This window comes from Paroedura picta, chromosome 8, assembly GCF_049243985.1.
Source record: "Paroedura picta isolate Pp20150507F chromosome 8, Ppicta_v3.0, whole genome shotgun sequence".
Taxonomy (NCBI): Eukaryota; Metazoa; Chordata; class Lepidosauria; order Squamata; family Gekkonidae; genus Paroedura; species Paroedura picta.
In genome coordinates this window covers 34262239-34277383 of record NC_135376.1, presented here as the reverse complement: position 1 = coordinate 34277383, position 15145 = coordinate 34262239, and positions in this window count along the sequence as shown.

Here is a 15145-nt window from a genome sequence, read left to right as displayed (position 1 = left end):
TTTCCAATGGTCAGCTCTTGGGCTTCAAAATGCAGAACAGAAACCCTTCCAAGTGACTGCTCAGTACACAAGTGGTGTGGTGTTTTTTTGTTTTTGTTTTGCCATCAAGTCAAAGTTTACTTATTTTAACCTTGTAGGGTTTTCAAGACAAGAGATGTTCAGAGGTGGTTTGTCATTACCTTCTTCCATGTTGGCCCTGCTTAGCTTCTGAGATATGACGAGATCAGGCTATTCTAGGGTTATCCAGGTCAGAGTTAGGCTGAGAAAAATGTGACTGGCCCAATGTCACCCAACAATCTCACATGGTATGAGAAGGAGTTCAAACTAGGATTTCCAGATCCTAGTCCAACACCTTAACCACTACACCATGTAGGTTATCATGATAGCAGGTTGGAGTCTGAATCTTTTTTACTTGCATGATTATATATATATATATATATATATATATATATATATATATATATATATATATATATATATATATATATATATATATATATATATATATATATATATATATATATATATATATATATATATATATATATATATATATATATATATATATATATATATATATATATATATGAGGATAAATGATTTTCTTCACTGTCTGCATTTCTTTTCTGGCCATTGAATACAAAGTTTGGGTTCAGTGGCACTTTTAGGACAGAATTGGGGGCCATTCCATACCTGATAAGTATAGTGAAATGCTTACCATATTTTGCATGACATTGCCAACCTCCCGTGTCCATCCAGCAAACTGTTAACAACATCCTCCATTTTAAAGTTCCAGCTGGGAAACCACATAAAGTGGTTTTCCCAAGCTAAAAAGTGCCAGCTAGAGGAGGCGAAGTAGTGCTATCTCCACCTCCAGTGTCCCACCCTTGCACCTGGCTCCCTCTCCCTTCTACCAGGAATGTTTTTTTAAAGCAAACTGCCTGGAGCAACAAAAAGATGTTCAATTGTGCAGGCAAAGCAAAAAAAAAATCCCCACAGTTTAAAAACAAAGCATGCCTCTCTGAAGTCCATCCCCAATCAGGAACAAGATTAATTTTTTAGAGTACAAACTTGTGATTCAATAAGGGGTGGATTATAAAAAGCACTATGCATCTATGATTAGATGCATAGGTGTTTCAATGGAGAAGTCTTACTTTAAAAATTAGCTGGCACCACGGGCCCTTTAAAGCATGGAGAAAGGGGATGTGCTGCCTGGCTTGGTAGACAGCTGGAGGAGTGTCACATGTAAGGCATGTTGGTCTCTTCTGCCATTTCTAGCAGGCATGCAGAGTGTAAGGAGTGTGAGAAGGCAGTAGATGAAAGCGAGAGAGACAGAACTTGAGGAATGGCTGGAGGCACAATTTTTGTTAGTGCTATGCCATTTCTCTGGTATAATGCTATTTATTTAAATGTGCGGAATTGCCCTTGGTTCTGCTGCTTCAGACCAACATAGCTACCCACCTGGATCTATTTTCTGGCCATTAATGCCATTCCTTTTTTTCATTATCATTACTTAAAATAAATCTGTCATATGGAGGAGGGAAAAAGAAAATAAAACAGCATCACCAGTCACAGGAGATAAAAAACAAGTGCAGGCCTTATATTATTTCTGAAAAACTACTGCAAAATGAACAGAATCCCCTGACAAACCCTTTTGGTGAAACACATAGGGATTTCTTTTTCATTTCAACTGAGTAATAAAATATAATTTTACCCGATTCAGCATCATTGGCTTTGTCATTGTTTTATCTATGTAGAGGAGAGGCCCTGACCTGAATAGCCCCATCCTAGCCTGATCTCATCAGATCTCAAAAGCTAAGCAGGGCTGACATGGAGGAAGGCAATGGCAAACCACCTCTGAGCATCTCTTCACTTGAAAACCCTTTGGGGCTGCTATAAGTTAGCTGTAACTTGAGAGGTAGGAGAGGAAGGGGTTAAATGTCTCCCTCCTTAAGCAAAAATACTCCAACAACTATAAAAAGGTTCTCTGCTGGATCAGACCAATTAACCATTAAATTGAGTATCCTGTTTCAACCAGTTGCTCAGGAGGGTACTAAAGGCAAGGCCTTCACTTGCACTATTAGAAATGTAAATTCAAGTGGGTAGCCGTGTTGGTCTGAAGTAGCACAACAAAATGTGAGTCCAATGGCACCCTTAAGACCAACAAAGATTTATTCAAGGCATGAGCTTTTGTGTGCGTGCATGTGCGTCTGAGGAAGTGTGCACGCACATGAAAGCTTACACCTTGAATAATGTTGGTCTTAAAGGTGCCATTGGACTCAAATTTTATTAGAAATGTACTGCCTCTGAATATGGGGATTTCCATTAATCACCATGTATAGTAGACAGTGATGGACTCCTCCTCTATTAATCTAGCTGGCATATAATTTAGCTGGCAAACCCAGAACTTAAATTCACTCTCACTTAACTAATACTTAACAATCAGACATAGCCTTTTCATAGAATCATAGAGTTAGAAGAGACCTCCAGGGTCATCTAGTACAACTCCCTGCACAATGCAGGAATTCACAACTACCTGCTCACCCACAGTGACCCCAATGTTACGCCCAAGTGATCCCTCCACCAAACATCCATCCTGGCCTAGTGGAAATTCACCTACCATTCCACAGTAGTGACCAACAATTCCCTGGGTATGCAAGAAGGGGCCACAAGAGACAAACACTGGCACATCCCTCCCTGTTCACCCACTCACAATCTGCCTACTTTCATAACATTCCCCTAATGTACTTTCAAACTTTGCCTAATGAAAATAGTGTCCCCCTTTCTCCTTCAGATCCATGTATAAACATTTCATTCTGCACTTGCTTTCCTCTTTGTTTCACTTTTAGATATATGTCATTCATGTTAACTTGTCAACTATGCAAGTTGTCAGTTTTGAAAGAGAATTCACAAGTGGCGAGGAATCCAAATGTCCTGAACTGAGAAAAAGCGAAATGGTTGCTTGTGCAGTGGTTTTCTCTATCTGTGCAGAAAACAACAAAACATTTAAGCTCTTAACTTTTCCTGTGTTCTAGATTTGATTTTGCAGGAGCTTTTCCATAGGTCCTAGATGTTCTCTGGCCAGATTTGCACTAGATATGTTTTATTCTTCCAGCGGAGTGGGGCGGGGAAGGGGAGGTCAAGACATGTATGTGTATCTTTTCTTTGGAATCAGTGGGTTGGATCCAGACTTCAGCCCCTTGCCAATGTAATCCCTCAAGGCCTACTATCCCCAGAGCAGCGTTTTGTAGAGATCAGGAGGCCTCAGTGGGAGGAAGGAGGCAGGAAAGTTCCATTAGGCCCTTGGAAAATTTACTCTGGATCCAACCCTCTGCGTGGATTGTGCTGGAAAACAAGAATGAAAGACCTCTAAATCACAGATTGTCATCAAAGGGATACACGAGGGCTGCCTCCCTGAATAAATAAACTGGCAGCTATAAAAACATAGATTAAAGGGAACAGAGGTCAAAAGGGAACAAGAAATGCCACCTTTGTTTCCTAGCAGACGTTGGGCATTCAAAGGAAATACAGAGCTGACTCCTGCTTCGATGAGTAGACAGGTTAAAATGTTGGATGAATAGCTTATTAACTGAACCATGCACTGAGGATACACATACATCTCTCTGTCATCACCCGTTGGAAGATTGTCACAAGGGCAGAGGAACAGAAATGCTGCATTACTATAAACTAAAAACACAGTCTCTAAAAATAAAGCTCAGCTTAACTGGCCTGGAGCTCTGGAATTAAACTGATTACAGTACTGTTACTCATGGGCAAGTCCCATTCATGAAAAAAAGGTTGTCTAGAGAACAAAAGTGGAAGGTTACAGTCATCCTCAAAATAAATACTGCACTGACTCACTCCTAGGTCTCTATTACTGAATGAGCCTAGAACTGGTGTTCTATATCAACAGAGCCTTTAAGTTAGATCCTTATTTTGACAACATGTGATGATGGTTCATGGAAGTCACCAGGTAGCACTGGGACTATATGAGGGTGCACATTGTCAGACCCAGAGAATTGCAGGAAGCCCAATCTAATAGGTGTTGACTCAGAGGGGCAAGTCAGACTGTGTTCAGCATGACTAACTCCCACATAAAGGTGCATAGAATTGCAGCTTTCAATGGGTCCTGCACCTGATCCTTCTACTTGGAAATATATTACCTAAGATCTATTCTGATATACAGGAAGTGTTAAGAATCCATATAGAATTATGCAGGTGTTGTGGAAAGTCAGAGAGCAGATTCTGGTACCTCAATGCTTTCTTTTGTGCAGGAAATGGGACCAGAAGTAGCAATGAAGGGAGAAACTGAGTTAGTAGGTAGACCTGGCTAAGTGTTGCTCAGCCAGAATAAACTGTTTTTCTCATCAAACAGAATTATCCAGTGGGATATCGCTGTGCATGCCCTGACCCAGATAGCCCAGGCTAGCCTGATTTAGTCAGATCTTGGAGGTGAAGAGGAATTTGGATAGGCGACCATCAAGAAAATCCCGGTTTGCGATGCAGAGGCAGGCAATGGCAACCCTCCTGCATGCATTATGTCTTCAAAGGGGTTCCTTACTCTCTGTAAGTATGGGTACTGCATTTGAAGGAGCTGATTAACTTTCAGGAGTCTCACATGCCAGGCAGCAGATTTGACTGTATTCACTTGCAGACAGGATAAGTTGGGGGAATGGAGGCAGAAGCATGCACTTTGCTTTCACATACTGGTGGGCAAGCAATGCAGTGGAGACCAGAAGGGAAAACAGAGGCAAAGTTCCAGATTGTACTCTGTTCCCTAGCAGTAGGCAGCTAAACTGTCCTGCAGACTGGACACATCAGGTTAAAGGCTGAAGTTTTGAGTTCACCCAATTGTAATCAAAGTGTGTGCATGTACGCGCGCACATGCATACGCACACAAATACACTAAGGAGATTAAAGAGATATCAGTAGTAATGAAAGAAGTAATTCAGAAGAACTGCCAATTTGGGATCTGAGAATTCTTGGACATCTAATACAATAAGTGTTTAAAAGCACTCTATCCATAAGGATCCAATATGCACAAGAGTTCACATCCATAGATAAATCTTGAAAGGTGTCGATTTTCAAATAAAAATAGAGGCTTTGTGCGAGGGGAGAACTCCGTTTTCTCATAGTGTATTTTAATTCAGTTAGCTATTTTTCTCTTGGCTAAGCTCCAATATCAGAGGCCTTGGAGAGAAAATATTGAAGTCAACTGAACACAGCAATTCTTTGGTGGGAGCAGGACTTCATTCTGGTACACGCCAATTCTCCTCATCCCCAATACACATACAGCATCCAAAGTAAAAAGACAGGCACAAAAACAGGAGTAGGTTCTCTGGAGAGGTGATACACTTAGACCTGTCCTTTTTCCTTCCATGATTTAAAGCATAAGTGGGGAGCTTCAATTAAGGGAACAGTGTAAGGAACAGTTAAAATCTCCAAACCACAGCCTTGAGCCATATACATTCATATCATGCATTGATTTTTTTTCTTAAGTAAATTACATCATGGGAACTACACAGTGTAAATGCAGATTGTAATGTGAACACACTTATTCATGGGACATTTTAAATTTATTTACTAGAGATCTGAACACAATGGAAAAATGGGCAAATGAGAACAAGATGCAATTTAATAAAGATAAGTGTAAAGTTCTGCATCTGGGTCAGAAAAATGAAAAGCATGCCTACTGGATGGGGGATACGCTTCTAGGTAGCACTGTGTGTGAACGAGACCTTGGGGTACTTGTGGATTGTAAACTAAACATGAGCAGGCAGTGTGATGCAGCAGTAAAAAAGGCAAATGCCATTTTTGGCAGTATCAACAGGGGCATCACATCAAAATCACAAGATGTCATAGTCCCATTGTATAAGGCACTGGTCAGACCACACCTGGAGTACTGTGTGCAGTTCTGGAGGCCTCACTTCAAGAAGGACGTAGATAAAATTGAAGGGGTACAGAGGAGAGTGACGAGGATGATCTGAGGCCAAGGGACCAAGCCCTATGAAGATAGGTTGAGGGACTTGGGAATGTTCAGCCTGGAGAAAAGTAGGTTGAGAGGGGACATGATAGCCCTCTTTAAGTATTTGAAAGGTTGTCACTTGGAGGAGGAGGGCAGGATGCTGAGGGACATTGATTTACTCTGGCTATAGGGCTAAAAGTAAAAGGAAGGCTTGTTGTTTTGCTAAGCTTGGACCTGCATCCACATTAATATCAGTCTATGGAACAAACAGGTGATGCGTAAGTGTGCAGCCAACCTGCATAATTCACACCATAGAAGCAGAATCACGGCAGAAAACATGTTAAACTCTCAGCATATGTTGGTAAGCTACAGATTTGACAGAGTGACACCACGCTGGTGACATTCAGATACCTCTACCTCAACAGCTTGGTATTTATTGGGCAAATAGTTAGACATTCCTTGTACTGAGTTGCATTAGAATAGTTTCTGCTGGACTGCTCCGTAAATTCTAATCCTGCAAGGTGAAAACATCATTGGCTAGCAGCAGCAGTGGTTTTAGAGGCAGGTGTTCACCCAGAATTGTGATTGTGCCCCTGCTTCCCTCATTTGCAGTGGGTGACAGTGCTGTGGCATCATGCAGTCCTCACAGTGATGTTATAACAACCAATATGCAAGTGGGCACCCCAAATCGTACCATGGCTGTGTCAATATGGTGAAAGTGGGGGATAGCTATTTTTCATTCCCACTAATTTTAATGGGTCTTATTGTACTTCTACTATCCCTTTCATTGGTGTAATTCTATGCCAACAATGGGGACAAGGACCTAAGCTGAATAAGTCCTGCTTCTGTTCTGTTCACATCCAGTCTCTACAGCAGCCAAGCTGTGCCTCTACCAGTTTCCCCAGAGGACAGCATCTTGACCTCTATGACTTGATGTTAGCTCACTAGAGAAATGGGTTGGTCTCTGCATGAGACAGAATGCTGGACTAGATGGGCCTCTTGTCAGATTCAGCAGGGCTCTTATTATGTTTTTCTGATAGTGGTGGAACATTGCACCAGTAATACTGGTATGTCTCCAAGTTATGCTAGTGCAGAGGCTCAGTTTCTATCTGTCCTGTTCACTCCCTGTTCTGCCAGGGTTGAAGGCATGTGTCCTCTGGCAGCAGGCCAAGATCAACCCAAGCTAGAGGCAGGAAACAGATAGCAGGAATGCTGCTGCAAGGAGCTGTCCAGGATGTAGCATAAATTAGTTAGGAGGGCTGTTGACTTAGTAAAGGGCTAGAGATCAACTGAAGTCTGAAAAAGTCTGATAACCCTTGCGGGCTTGGTCCTGCAGGAGGCTAGAACATGGGACATCTCATGCTGCTAGGCATGCAAGTTCTTGATGGTCTAGGCTTCAGCTTAGACTTTCTGCTTCTTTGTGAGAGGTGGACAGCTTTACTCAGAGGGTTCCTGATCAACTTAGTCCACTGATTATTCAACAAGAACCTTAATGGACTGACTATATTTGAGAAGATTATGGGTGCAGGGAGCCTCAGGCTTGGAGGAGACCATGGAGGGGAACTCCTCAAAACCTGAAGAGTCTTCCTCCCAAGTAGAGTTGGGGCCAGGCAAGGTCCCAACCCCATCCTAAACTGCTCCAGTGTGACCGAAGGATTGTGCCTTCAGTCACCAATGTTTCCAGCATCTTTGACGCAGCTCCAACCTTGTCATTGCTTTCTGATTGTGCGCATCATGTTTTCACATTATTTGTTCAGAGTAATTTATTTTTCACCCTATGGTGGATGAGATCATGTCTGTAGCCTCTCCAGCGACCTGCATTTCTAGTTCAGTTCTGTAGCTCAGAAGACAATGATTGCTCATTTGAATGAGAGCAACTGAAAATACCGATTGGAGAAGAGATAATGTAATGCATAATGAAAGGTGTGGCAGCTACAGAGGCAGTATGAATCTGTCACGTGCATGAAGGTACTTGAATAAGCCCCAACAAATCTGGTGATGGATTCCACAGAGAAAACCAATGAAAACTCATTCCATCGGCGGGCCAAAATATTGTTCCAGACATGCAAAATGACTCTCTTGGCACAGCTTGCTCTTTAATATAATAAGAGGGACGACTATGCCAGCTTTCATTTCTTTCCTGGATAATCAGAGCCATCTTAGACCTCTTCCACTTATATGTGCAGCCAAGATAGTTAGATTCATTTTGTTTCACAGTGTCTATCTGACATATTGCTTCCCATTTACCTAGTTTTAAAAGAGACTTTCTCCTGTTCCTCCTCCTCCACCATCACCCCGAAGAACATTTGTTTGTTTGTTTATTTATTTATTTGTATACCACCCTCCCCGGAGGCTCAGGGCAGTTTACATAAGAACAGTACATGAAACAGTCTATAACATGTGAATAACCATACAATAATAATAACTAATAGCTGTAACCATATAACAATATAACAGTATAAACAATGCAAAAGTGTAACAGGGCAACAGGTCCAGAGTATACTGGTGGAGTTCTGAGGGGGGCGGGGGGAGCAGGGGCCCTTCCGTCGCTGTTGGTTATGCCTGGTCTCAACCAAATGCCTGGCGGAAGAGCTCCTTTTTGCAGGCCCTGCAGAACTGTTTAAGCTCCGTCAGGGCCCTGATCTCCTCCGGGAGCTCGTTCCACCAGGTGGGGGCCAGAACAGGGAATGCTCTGGCCCTGGTCGAGACCAGGCGGACATGCTGCTATCTGCAAATCTGACCACCAGATACTTTACTCTTACTTCAGATCACTAATTAATAAGTTAAGAAACACCTTCCCCAATACAGACATTGGGAGGATTCCACTACTTAATTGCCTTTATCGTCTTTAGGGCACTGCTGTTGATGCCATGCCTAAGGTTCCTAACAGAACCTAATGTTAATTTGGCCATTCTTTTCATGAAGTATGAAGGAATGAAAACCAGAAAGTTGCATTGTGGTAAGAGAAGGAATGAGGATGAGGAATGGGTGTTTCCTAACCTGCTTTTATTTTTGAACGAAATGTCGTTGCTGCTGATTGCTATATTTCGATTCCAATATATTAGATTCTCCGTTTTATAGCAATAAAAATGACTTTAAGATTTCAAAGTAAAGCTATTTCCCCTTTTGAAATAATTGTTCAAGGGCAGTTTCTCCTTGCTTGCCTTGCTCCTGCCATATAACCAATATACAGACCAAGAGAAATTACTTCTTATGCCAATAAAGGTATCTGAATCTGAGAAATTACTTTAAAAAAACCTTACTAGCTCATAACAAGAGTTATCAGCCCCACCTAGTGGCCAAAACTAAACGACCATAGGGCTGATATAAGAATGCTTTGCACCACAGCCCAGGCATTGTTCTGTGGACATATGTCCAATTTCCATTCGTTTCAGTGGTACTGATAAAAGAGGTTCTCAACATATTGTATGTATTGTATCTGCTTCCACTACACCGAACCCATCTTCTGCAGTACAGGGAATTATAGCAGGGGAGACCCTCTAATGAGCTGTGTAGATTCTGCATTAGGCTAGAGGCACAGCAGCCCTACTTTCCAGGTTTGACTTCGATGAACCAACATAAATTGATCAAGTTCACCAGTGAGCATCTCAAATGCCTCCTGAACAATTTTGCATCAGGGTTTTTTTTTTAATTTTTACAACATTGCACATGTACAAAAATGCTGACAAGCCAAGCACATCAGCCATGATTAATGTCGTTAAAAGTCTACTAGATTTATTTGTTTGTTTGCCGCCCTCCCCGGAGGCTCAGCAAGAAGGTTTTCTTTAAAGAAAAAACACACAATGTTTCCTTAGGATTGAGATATATGACTTATGACTGACCTAACTCTGTGTGCATCACTTCATATAAAAAGGACCCTGATGGACCAGGCTAGAGCTCTGTCTTAACCAATATACTGTTCCCCATAATAGCCAAACAGCTGAGAAGCTCACAAGCAGGGCATGGAGGCAACAACATGGAGGTTCTGATTAGATCTAAATCTTTTAGCCATCCATGGATCTATTTTGCATGACTATATCTCTTAGAGCCATCTAAATGTGGGGCTGTCACTCAGTCTTGTTGCAGTGAGTCCTATGGGTTATTTATTTATTCATTTACAATAATTTCTAGGTTGCTTTTTCATCCAGTTCAGGGTCTGCAAGGAGGCAAAGATTGATACCTTTCAAGCATTAAAAAGCATGATATGTATATCTCACACATGCACATGTGTGTGTATGTATAAAATGCTTTGTGTGTAATATACATGTGTGTGTGTGTTAAAACAAGCAATAAATATATAATATAAGCATAAAAAGGTAAAGGTATCCCCTGTGCAAGCACCGCGTCATATCTGACCCTTGGGGTGACGCCCTCCAGCGTTTTCATGGCAGACTCAATACAGGGTGGCATTGCCAGTGCCTTCCCCAGTCAATACCATTTACCCCCCAGCAAGCTGGGTACTCCTTTTAGTGACCTTGGAAGGATGGAAGGCTGAGTCAACCTTGAGCCGGCTGCTGGGATTGAACTCCCAGCCTCATGGACAGACAGCTTCAGACAGCATTTCTGCCGCTTAGCACTCTGCGCCACAAGAAGTTCTAATATAAGCATAGAATCACATAAAAATGTGAGCACATCAAACACACAAACAAGGACAAGGTCTAGTCAGCATTAGTGAGGGGATGCCAACCACAACAGTAAAAACTTTTATATCGTTATATGCTTCCTGTATGTAACTCTGCCATGTGATAAAAAATAAATAAATCTCCTGCAGTATTCAAAAATATAATTGAGATATCCCTTTTACAGAAGCCATGCTAGAGTATATATGGTCTCAGCTTTACCTTCAACATTTTGTTGGGCACTTGCCTTTCATTCCATTTCTACATTTCACAGTGCCAAGTTCTTGTTTCTCGGCAATGGGGTTTAGTTTTCAGGCAGCCCAAGTAGTGCCTTTTCCTTTGAAGCTCTGTTCAAATGGGAGTAGGAGAAAACTTCAAAGAGGAAGTGACCCCTATCCTGGTGCAATTTGTCCATGATGTTTGGCAGCCCCCAGAAGCAGGCAGGGGGAGTTTACCAGAACTATCTGTTTAATTAGCCAAGCAAGCTAATGCAGAACCCGTAGCTTCAGCAAGTGTCAAAGTGTGTGTGGGAAGCATACAAATACCAATCATTTCAAATGGTTTGGTTGCATTAAAGATCCACATCTTGTGAAAGGTTTGTGGTGTTTTCCTTTCTAATTTATATGGATGATATTCCATGTGGCCCACTGCTTGCAAAGTCTGATCCCCAACCAACTTTATTTTTTAGTTGCCTTGATTTCAGTGCAATTTGTTTTCAAGGAAGCATTGAAGGTCAAGAATCAGGGCATAGAAAAGCTTCTTATACATCGAGTGCATAGAGATAGCTTTTTCTTTTTCTTCCATAATAGAACTCAGGGGCACCAAATGAAGTTGATGGCTGGCAGGTACAGGAGGGCAGGCAAAAGGAAATAGTTCCTTGCACAATAAGTAATTAAATTGTGGGATCCACTGCTAGTGGAAGTAATGGTAGCCTCTGGTGTAGATCGCTTTAGTAGGTTAGATAAATGCATGGAGGATCAGTCCATCAATGGCTACTAAACCATGATGAGAAAGGGGAAACCTCCAGAATCAGAGGCAGCAAACTTCTGAATACTTATGCTAGGAGGAGAAGCCCTTAGCCTCTGGGCCCTTTGGTTAGTCCTCCAGAGCAAATGGTTGGCACTCTGTGAAGCAAGATACTGGACTTGACAGACTACTGGATTGATCCAGGAAGGCCAATCTTAAGCTACCTTGATCTTTCAAGGTTGGCTAAGCAAACTATGTTCATTATAAATTAATGTACATGTAAACTTCTTAAGATGGGGACATAGTTGGATGAGAGGCATTCACACAGTCTCTAGAAAACTGAGAAACTCAACCCCAGATCAGGCAGTCTCTGGTGTGAAATCTGCTTCTGCCAGGACTCTGAACTCATTGATTGGCGTTAAATGAGCCATTCCCTTTCAGCCCATAATTGATATTTATTTTTGTTTAAGTTTCTGTACTGCTCTTCTCGAGGGTTCAGGGTGGTTTACAACAAGAAATACATTAAAACATTTCAATCATTCTCACATAATTAAAATGAGCTAAAATCATTAAAACATCTTTAAGCAGTATTCTGTTCCATCAAGGACCGTTTACGCACTGGAGGTTTCATGCCGGGCTGCAGGCTGGAGTTTAAGTCGTGGCAGGTTGCCCCACCTCTTCCTGCACCCACATGGGGGAGCATTTGGCCCGGTGCGCCTCATCTGCCCCAATTTGTGCTCCTGCACGGGAACTGGGGCAGTGAAGTTCCCAGTGCATAAACGGTCAAGGGGAAGGGAATAAAGTGCTCAGGCAGGGTGTCTCTAAAGTTAGTTGGTCTTATTTGTTGGATCTATTTGCAGCCGTTCAGCTTGTTCAGTGACAATATGACACTTATTCTTGTCTTTGATCTAGGGAAAAGGCATCGCAGGATTGTAACTGCAGACCTAGAGCTATCCTTCCATTTCCTTCCAGTTGTGAAAGAGCAATGCAACAGCAGAGTGGAAAAATCATAGTGTTGAAAGCACTGCAGAGTTTACCAGTAAGAATTCTTCCTATTGTATACCTTTAACTATTGCATATGTACTTGCATCATTATATAAGACACGGATATTCTCCCTGAAGGCAGAATAATCCTTTGCATTTTTCTAGTTCTAGGCCTAGGAAAGAGAATCGAGAAGTTTCCCTAGCCTGAGAAATGCCTCGTTATGTCATTGGGATACACACCCTTCAGTCCCTTTTCCTGTCTTTACTGCTAGGTTTATTCAAAGCACACCAGGCAAAATCTTTCTCCTAACAGTATTATTTTAATTGTTCTGCTAAATGTACATAGAATGGTGTACATTTAAACCAAAGGCTCTCTCTTTCAAAGACTCCGTAATCCATCTTGATTCCATTCATATGGAATCAGCCATATATTTTTGTAACTAATACAATATTTCACGCCAAGGGAGAGAGATTTATTTCCCCAGCCCATTACATATCAGGCTTGTGTCCAGATATTTACTTTGTCATTTAATGCTGTGCTCCCTAATCATATGGGATTTATAATGTTCTGATACTGAATGGTCTGCTCCCAATGCCAGTTCAGCCAAGCTGTTTAGATATGAGCCAGTTGGTTCTCAGTAAAGTTGGTGAAGCTAAATGGATTTAACTTGGTGAGAATTATTAGAGGCTCTAGTCATTGTGTAATGGGTTGTGGAGGTTCAAGTCTAAAATGGTAAAACCTGGGGGCCCAGTCCAAGAAGATCTCACGTATTTGCCTGGTTGAAATGAATGGGGGGGGGGGCATGCTCTTGCAATAGAAAATTACATGTCTGAGAATATATTGATGAGTTTAAGTGAAGTAATATGAGAACTCAGTAAAAATACTTAGCAATTATATAGCATATTGTGATTGTTGCTATAAGCCTTGGGAGGTCTTTGTGAGGAGGGCTGAAAAATGGTTACTTAAGACTACCTTGTATAATCATGACTGGGGACAATTTGAAATGGAAATAGAAAAGAAGCTCCGGGGAAATCTCAAGAAGTTCTACTCTGGCGAAAAAACACTTATTTTATTCAGTGAGGCTCTACTCCCAGTAAAATGCTCTTGGGATAGTAGCCTAATAGTGCAGTCCTAAGAATACTTTCCAGAAAGTAAGCCTCATTTAATTGACCTGATCTGGATTCTGTATAGATATGCTTAGGTTGGCATTGTTGGTCTCTTAGTTCTGTGAAGGAAAGAAGCTACCTTGAGGAATTTTCCTGAAGTACTGTGGCATAAATCCAATAAATGGCCGATTCCGCACCAGCGGCACCACTCCGGGCTGCTGCTGGTGCATTGCTGGACTGTCTCTGGCACTGAAATGTGCCCCCATGGGGGATACAATGAGGGACACCTGCTGTCACACTGAAATGTGTTCCCCCAGGAAATGTGTCAGTGGTGGAATAGTTCCACCTCATTGGGGGGAGGGGAGTGTCAGTGGGGGTTGTTTTATTTTGCAAGAAGGGGGAATTGCATGAAAACAAATGCCCTGGTCCGCGGTGTGGCACAGCTAAGCACCCCAAAGCCAACTAGGACATTTCTTGTCCCTTCTGGACCACTGTAGGGCCTGCTGCAGGACAGGACCTGTTGGTCCCTGCAGCGGGGTAAGGGAACACAGATTCTTCTGTGAAAGAAAAGAAAGAAAACAAAACCCTCTTTACCCCCTGGCAGACAACAATGATAGAGGGAGGCATAAAATCTCTCTGAAAAGGGGTTCCAAGGTTTTGGCACTATGACTGAGAAGGCTTTCTTGAGTTGCCACCTGGTCTAGTCTTAGATGGCAAGGGCACCCAAAGCAGGGCCTTCAAAGATGATGGGTAGGTTCAAATTGCAGAAGGAGGTCCTTCAGATATGCTGGCCCCAAGCCATATAGAGCTTTAAAGATTGATACCAGTGCCTGGAATTGAACCCGGAAACAAACTGGAAACCTTGCAGCCCACACCAGTGTGCACCATTCTAGTCAAAGCCTGTATTGCTATAAGCTGATCTGGATGTTACCAGTGCACGCACCACAGTGGAAAGAACTTTCCAGCCCAGGAATGGCCACAGCTGAGTTAACAGCTGAAGAGGGTGAAAGGTGCCCCTGGCCACCTCCAACAGGAGGCCCAGGTCCGGGAGGACCCAGAAGCTACAAACCTGATCCTTTGGGGAAAATTGTAGTGTGATACTCTAACCATGATAGCACATTCTTTCAACTTGGCATGTGTGAAACAAAGATTGTATAGATACTTTACATTATTTCCTGGTTCCAATAAAAATTACTTCTGGGCAACCTGATAGGGGAACTTTGTTACATTTTCCTTCAATTTATTTAACGTGCCACATGTGGGGAAGTGGGCAGATATTTAGTACTTATATAGTGTTTTTGAGTGTCCATAGTGCTTCTTAGGCCCCATAAGGAAAGTCATTATTACTATTCCCATGTTGCAGCCTGGTTTGTACTTGCTCCTGCACATGGGACTGATGTGATAGAGTGCTGAAGTAAGTAGAAAATATTGCTTCAAACTGCCTGTGGTGAATTCCAGCTTGGAATGTTCCTTTGTATATCTCTTCCTCTGGTGTTTTCATATG